This window comes from Argiope bruennichi, chromosome 4 (genome assembly GCF_947563725.1).
Source record: "Argiope bruennichi chromosome 4, qqArgBrue1.1, whole genome shotgun sequence".
Taxonomy (NCBI): Eukaryota; Metazoa; Arthropoda; class Arachnida; order Araneae; family Araneidae; genus Argiope; species Argiope bruennichi.
The window spans coordinates 120379113-120387263 of record NC_079154.1 but is presented as its reverse complement, the minus strand read 5'-3'; the positions used below and the strand labels follow the sequence as shown (position 1 = coordinate 120387263).

At 39.0% G+C, this 8151-nt stretch overlaps 1 long non-coding RNA gene across 1 annotated transcript; it reads right to left on the bottom strand.

Annotated features, from left to right (window-relative positions):
- Positions 1–2000: 2000 nt before the first annotated feature.
- Positions 2001–3211, bottom strand: LOC129967010 (uncharacterized). Its single transcript, XR_008784338.1, has 3 exons — positions 2741–3211; positions 2256–2515; positions 2001–2078 (listed from the first exon to the last, which is right to left on the bottom strand). It is a non-coding gene; the product is annotated as an uncharacterized LOC129967010 (long non-coding RNA).
- Between the last annotated feature and the right edge of the window lie 4940 nt (positions 3212–8151).

Genomic DNA, 8151 nt, shown 5'->3' with positions numbered 1-8151 from the left:
TCATCCTAACAAAAAAAGAAATTAAAAAAATACTTGCACTTTCTCTTAGTGAACTTCATGATTATCAAAAAATCCCATATTTATTTTGTACAAAACAGCAGCAAATTTTTTACTTATACATTCTTTTTCATAAAATAAGAGGAAGTTCATCATAAAACATTCATGTAATTTTACAAAATATTGAAATACATCATTTACTGGCCAAATTTAACATAATCATATTATTTCAAATGTTAAAAAAAATGTGTAATTATCTAAGATTTTTATCTTTAACTGCTTATAATTTTTGACATGTCAAACATTGATCAGATGACAAATATTTTATAACAAAATAACCAGAAGCATAACATAACAAATTTTCTTCAACACTATTTATGGTTGTTAAGCTTAAAGTATCCACATCTTCTGGAACACTTTCTTTTGAACATTCTTCAGAATTAATAACTTCAAATAACTCTTTTTTATTAAATGTACTGAAATCTATTAGCGAATTTGCATCATCATCTTGGCAATTTTTTTCCACTCGAGTGTCTGAGAAAGTTTGTTATAATAACTTTTTGAATAGTATGCCTAAATTCGCATATACTTGGTTTCTCCATAAATCTTCCTCTGCGTTTTATGGAATACAAATGTATTTTCTGCCATGCCTGGCTAAATCGATTAGTTAGCATGCATTTATTATTTTTTAATAAATCTTCAGAAATTCCTAGGAATGCATTTATCGTTAAAATCTAACTGTTTTTACACGAAGCAACATTTTTTTTCCTTTACTTGAGGGTATTTCCCATGTTTTAATCCAGGATTTAGTTTCTTTCCAAATCTTTATGTGGCATTTATCTTTTGTGACTTCACATAGTTCCTTTTGTGAATATTTCAAAGTCCTAGAATTTAAAGTGTGAAACAGTACATCCATTTTCTTTATGAAACGTGCTGTATCAATTGCATTACTTTCAATTTTCTGGACGGTGACATATAGACTTAACGCAACCGCATGACTTAGTACCTAAAAGAATAAACAATAAAAATGAAACGGTTCATCAGTATATGCTTGAATACTTCAGTTAAAAACTGAAATTATAAAATTACAGTAAATAGAAAAAAGTATTCAATGAGGAAAAAATGAGTTTTACCTGAGCTGCAAGTTTCACATTCATTTTCATATGCCCTGATACTACAATTTGATTCCTTGTCAACTTTCTGCAAACACTGAATTCCTAAAACAAAGAAATTACAATCAATATATAAGAAAATATTAAATATAGGTATCAATGTTTTAATACAAAATATAATGTTTATTATAAAAAGTTTTAACAGTTAATACTGATGATTACACTCAACTTTTAAGTTTTGGTTTGTGTAAATATTATAAATTGTTAAAATTGTAAAAATTAAAGACCCAATGAAAGCTGCAAGAGAAAAAACTTTGTTTTTTAGGTGAATTAATAAAAGGTGTTTTAAAAAAAATGATTTGTTCTTGCTTCTTTTGAATTTATCTGATAGAGTTCAACAATATGTTTCCAATTTGTAAAGGCTATACGAGATATAACGTTTTCAGAATCATTTCCAATAGACGTGTCTTTATAAGAAGTATCGTGATTCATCAGGTTATTTCTTACATATTTTAGAAGGTGAGTTGGATCACACATTGCATAAATTTTCTTATTTTTGCGTATAAAGCTAGGATTTTCAGCTGTCACATTCAAGTTTTTAAAAAGCCCTTTGTTTCTTGGACCTGGAAATTTAACATGAATACACATATTATAAAGCAGGGAAGAAAAAACAAACAAAATGTGTAATAAAATATTTATAAAGTAGTTAAAGAAATGAATTAAATTAGTTTCAATTTAGAATAAGACTGTACAGTAGTGTAATGGTTCATTAAAATTTGTGTAATACTTCATTAAAATCTGTGCAATGGTTCAGTAAAATACAATTATTAAAAATCATAAAACTCTGCTAATCTTGGACTCATACAATAGAAACAACCTCTACCTGACAAGAATGTAAAATGCCGCTTGCTTCTATTACCAAACTCTTTAAATTGAAATTGTAGGGGAGGTGAAATAATAACATAATACCTGAAATTAACAAAAATTTAATTTTTTGCTTAAGATACAGGTTTAAGAGTAAAAAATTATCAAAAGAACGGTAATATATGCATGATTTGAAAATTTTAATATATTTTGTATATATTCCTATGTATATATTTATACTTGCATATATACTAAAAATTTATAAAAAGATTTCATAATAACCTGTTTCCAATTTTTGACTCGTGCCATGAATAAAAGTGCCTCAGTTGCAAAAGGTAGTTTATCATCGTTTTCCTGTCTGAACTGGTGAACCCATCGACGCAATCTAAGTCTGTAGTATATGTTAATCCTGGTTTTATCGACATTACATCAAGTGAAAGAACACATAATTTTACGAATCATTCATCCGAGATGATTGCGTTTTTTATCATTTGATCAAATTTGGACAAAATCTTGGAGTTTTAGAAACATTATAAGCATATCTGAAATAGTAAAAAAATTAATAATAAATAATGAAATAATCAGGATTAATATTTTTGTTTATCGCAGGCATATATTTTTCATTACTGTCGACTCTGCTTAACATGACCACTTTGGGATGGTTATTAAAAGGTGTAAAAATTTTCCTTTTCTATGAATGATACAAACTCAGAATACTGTATTAAACAAACTAATTAATATACATTTGGAAAATATTAACAACTTACCTGTGTAAGATTGCTTTTCTTGGAAAAGCAAAGTGTTTTTGTAGCATTCGATATGCACTTGGCCCGTGTAAATAAACATTGAGTGCAAATGACTTTTCTGTGGTCGACCTTTGTTTGACCTCCCTTGCATATGCAGTTGTTATAGAATAAATTCAAACAAATATGGCTTATCTGACAATTTTACTTGTAGCTGTCCCAAAAGGCGAAAAGAAGTAAAATTTTCATATAGATGTTTCTTTAATTTGAAAACACTTTAAAGTAAAGTGTTTATTTTCTTTGCTTTGGGAGTTGTCTTCAGACGATTATTTGTGGCATGGGTTCATACTGCTGGAGTACATATGAGATGTTTATTGTCTTCAACAGATGAGCAGTTGGATGCAGGTAGAGGCAGAGAGTCATCATGTGTTGATGTTTTAGAATTTACAGATTCGGGAGAAGACAATGAAGAAAAATCAACTCCTGCTGTAGATATTCCTTCTGTAACATTTAGAAATTCAAATTTATTTAAACAGTTCTTCAGCGTGCTAGTAAAAGAAAAATAGGAGAAATGTTTTTTACGAATTCTGAAATTCCTTAAGATGTACTCTAATTTTTCTGGTGGAATGTTCCATTTTAAGGCTGAGAACCATTTTCTGTATCTGCAAAATATTACATAAAAAATTTATAATCAACACAAATCCCATTTCACCAAATTTTAAAATACAGTTATACGAGTTACGATATTAATCCATATTGTGAACAGTATGTACTGGCTATGAAAAAAGCAAAAATAAAAGTTACCTCGCATATACATATCATGCAAATATACAAATTGCTTGAGAAATCATATCTGTTCTCTTCTGGAGGAATTCCAAATAAAACTTGTCTAGTTTCAAACACATAACACGTCCTTAAACCATTCTTTGTTCTAATTTTCAGACAGGCATCATCGGTGTTCATATCCATAGCGATCCTGAAAAATATTAAAAACAAACAGAGAGACACAGAAAAGAATACGTATACAAAATTAAATATAGGCAAAATAATATATATATATATATATATATATATATATATATATATATATATATATATATATATATATATATATATATATATATATATATATATTCAGGAGCAATGCGAACGCAGATTCAGAGGGACGAGAAAAGGCACAATAGAATAACCAACACGAGGAACCACTGACGGGCGTATTGTTCCGTTTTCAACGATTCTACTAAAAATTCTACTTTGATTTTTAGGAATTGACATTTCTTGAACTTCATTTTTAAGCCATACTTCGAGACGACTTCAGGCACTTACATTAGCATTTCTAAACCTACTTTTTCATCAAAGTCCCGCTTCGTACGCTTGCGTGTGTATGACCCAAACCACTTATTAGATCGATTAGCGCTTACTCTATTAGAACAACGGCAAGAGTAGCGTACATGCCAACTCAACAACCATCAATCTCTCATTAGATCGATGAGCACTTACTCTGTTGGAACAACGACGAGAGTAGCAGACATGCCAGGTCAACAACCACCAATCTCTGATTAGATCGATGGGCGCTTACTCTATTGGAACAACGACGAGAGTAGCAGACATGCCATCTCAACAATCATCAATCTCTCAGATCGATGAACGCTTACTCTATTGGAACAACGGCGAGAGTAGCGGACATGCCAACTCAACAATCATCAATCTCTCAGATCTATGAGGTTTACTCTGTTGGAACAACGGCGAGAGTAGCGGACATGCCAACTCAACAATCATCAATCTCTCAGATCCATGAGGTTTACTCTGTTGGAACAACGACGAGAGAAGTGGACATGCCAACTCAACAACCATCAATCTCTGATTATATCGATGAGCGCTTACTCTATTGGAACAACGACGAGAGTAGCGGACATGCCAACTCAACAATCATCAATCTCTCAGATCGATGAGGTTTACTCTGTTGGAACAACGACTAGAGAAGTGGACATGCCAACTCAACAACCATCAATCCCTGATTATATCGATGAGCGCTTACTCTATTGGAACAACGGCGAGAGTAGCGGACATGCCAACTCAACAATCATCAATCTCTCAGATCTATGAGGTTTACTCTGTTGGAACGACGAGAGTAGTGGACATGCCAACTCAACAAACATCAATCTCTGATTATATCGATGAGCGCTTACTCTATTGGAACAACGGCGAGTGTAGCGGACCTGCCAACTCAACAACCATTAATTTCTCATTAGATCGATGAGCATTTACTCTGTTGGAACAACGACGAGAGTAGCGTACATGCCAATTTAACAACCATCAATCTCTCATTAGATCGATGAGCGCTTACTCTATTGGAACAACGACGAGAGTAGCGAACATGCCAACTCAATAAGCATCAATCTCTCATTAGATCGATGGGCGCTTACTCTGTTGGAACAACGACGAGAGTAGCGTACATGCCAACTCAACAACCATCAATCTCTGATTATATCGATGAGCGCTTACTCTATTGGAACAACGACGAGAGTAGCGGACATGCCAATTTAACAAGTATCAATCTCATTAGATCGATGAGCGCTTACTCTATTGGAACAACGACGAGAGTAGCGGACATGCCAACTCAACAACCATCAATCTTTCATTAGATCAATGAGTGCTTACTCAGTTGGAACAACGATGAGAGTAGCGAACATGCCAACTCAACAATCATCAATCTCTCAGATCGATGAACGCTTACTCTATTGGAACAACGGCGAGAGTAGCGGACACGCCAAATCAATAACCATCTATATCTCATTAAATAGATGAGCGCTTACTCTATTGGAACAACAGCAAGAGTAGTGCACACGCCAATTCAATAACCATCTATCCCTCATTAAAGTGACGAAAGATTACTGGAACCACCTGGAGAGTAGCGGAAATATCAATTCACCAACCACCAATCATTCTCATTAGAGTGATGACCACTTCCTCTACTGGAACAGCGACGAGAATAGCGGAAATGCCAATTCAACAACAACCAATCTCATTAGAGGGATGAACGCTTTCTATAATGGAACAATGACTAGAGTAGCGGATATACCGATTCAACAAACACCAAACTCTCATTAAAGCGTTGAGTACTAACTCTATTGGAACAACGACGAGTAACGGATACGCAAATTCAACAACCATCAATATCCCATTAAATTGATGAGCGCTAAATTTACAGGAAAAACGACGAGTAACGGTCGTGCCAATTTAACAACCAATCAACCTCTTATAAATCGATGACTGCTGCTCGTGCTACTCTATTGAAGTAACAAAGAGAGTAGCGGACATGTAAATTCAACAATAATCAACCTCATATATACAGATGAGTGCTACTCAATTGGATTAACAAGAGTGACGGACACGTCAATTTAACAATCATCAACCACTTATTAAATCGATGAGTGCTAGTCTATTGAAGCAACATCGAGAGTAGCGGACATGTCAATTCAGCAGACATCTACCTCTTATAAATCTGATTGCAACTCGTGCTACTCTAAGGGAGCAAAGATGAGAGTAGCGAACAAGTCTATTCAACAACCATCAACTTTTTAAATCGACGAGTGCTACTCACTTTGAGCAATGACGAGATTAAATTACGTTTCAATACAACAACCATCAACCTCTTATAAATCCATGAATGCTACTCGTACAACTCAATTAAACAACGACGAGAGTAGAGGGCAAGTCAGTCAGCGCTTGCTCTCCTGGAACAACGGCGAGGGTGGCTGGCATGTCATTGAGCGCCTACCCTATTGGAACAACGGCGAGGGTGGCGGGCATGCCATTGAGCGCCTACCCTATTGGAACAACGGCGAGGGTGGCCGGCATGCCATTGATCGCTTACCCTATTGGAACAACGGCGAGGGTGGCGGGCATGTGATTGAGCGCCTACCTATTGGAACAACGGCGAGGGTGGCGGACATGTCATTGAGCGCCTACCCTATTGGAACAACGGCGAGGGTGGCGGTCATGTCATTGAGCGCCTACCCTATTGGAACAAAGGCGAGGGTGGCGGGCATGTCAGAGAGCACCTACCCTATTGGAACAACGACGAGGGTGGTGGGCACGTCAGGGAGCGCCTACCCTATTGGAACAACGACGAGGGTGGCGGGCACGTCAGCGAGCGCCTACCCTATTAGAACAACGACGAGGGTGGCGGACATGTCAGAGAGCGCCTACCCTATTGGAACAACGACGAGGGTGGCGGGCATGTCAGAGAGCGCCTACCCTATTGGAACAACGACGAGGGTGGCGGGCATGTCATTGAGCGCCTACCCTATTGGAACAACGGCGAGGGTGGCGGGCATGCCATTGAGCGCCTACCCTATTGGAACAACGGCGAGGGTGGCGGTCATGTCATTGAGCGCCTACCCTATTGGAACAAAGGCGAGGGTGGTGGGCACGTCAGGGAGCGCCTACCCTATTGGAACAACGACGAGGGTGGCGGGCACGTCAGCGAGCGCCTACCCTATTAGAACAACGACGAGGGTGGCGGACATGTCAGAGAGCGCCTACCCTATTGGAACAACGACGAGGGTGGCGGGCATGTCAGAGAGCGCCTACCCTATTGGAACAACGGCGAGGGTGGCGGGCATGCCATTGAGCGCCTACCCTATTGGAATAACGGCGAGGGTGGCGGTCATGCCATTGAGCGCCTACCCTATTGGAACAACGTCGAGGGTGGCGGGCATGTCAGAGAGCGCCTACCCTATTGGAACAACGTCGAGGGTGGTGGGCACGTCAGGGAGCGCCTACCCTATTGGAACAACGACGAGGGTGGCGGGCACGTCAGCGAGCGCCTACCCTATTAGAACAACGACGAGGGTGGCGGACACGTCAGCGAGCGCCTACCCTATTAGAACAACGACGAGGGTGGCGGACATGTCAGAGAGCGCCTACCCTATTGGAAAAACGACGAGGGTGGCGGGCATGTCAGAGAGCGTCTACCCTATTGGAACAACGACGAGGGTGGCGGGCATGTCATTGAGCGCCTACCCTATTGGAACAACGGCGAGGGTGGCCGGCATGTCATTGAGCGCCTACCCTATTGGAACAACGGCGAGGGTGGCTGGCATGTCATTGAGCGACTACCCTATTGGAACAACGGCGAGGGTGGCCGCCATGTCATTGATCGCTTACCCTATTGGAACAACGGCGAGGGTGGCGGGCATGTCATTGAGCACCTACCCTATTGGAACAACGGCGAGGGTGGCCGGCATGTCATTAAGCGCCTACCCTATTGGAACAACGACGAGGGTGGCGGTCATGTCATTGAGCGCCTACCCTATTGGAACAACGACGAGGGTGGCGGGCATGTCAGCGAGCGCCTACCCTACTGGAACAACGACGAGGGTGGCGGGCATGTCAGTGAGTGGCGGGCATTTCAGTCAGTGCCTACCCTA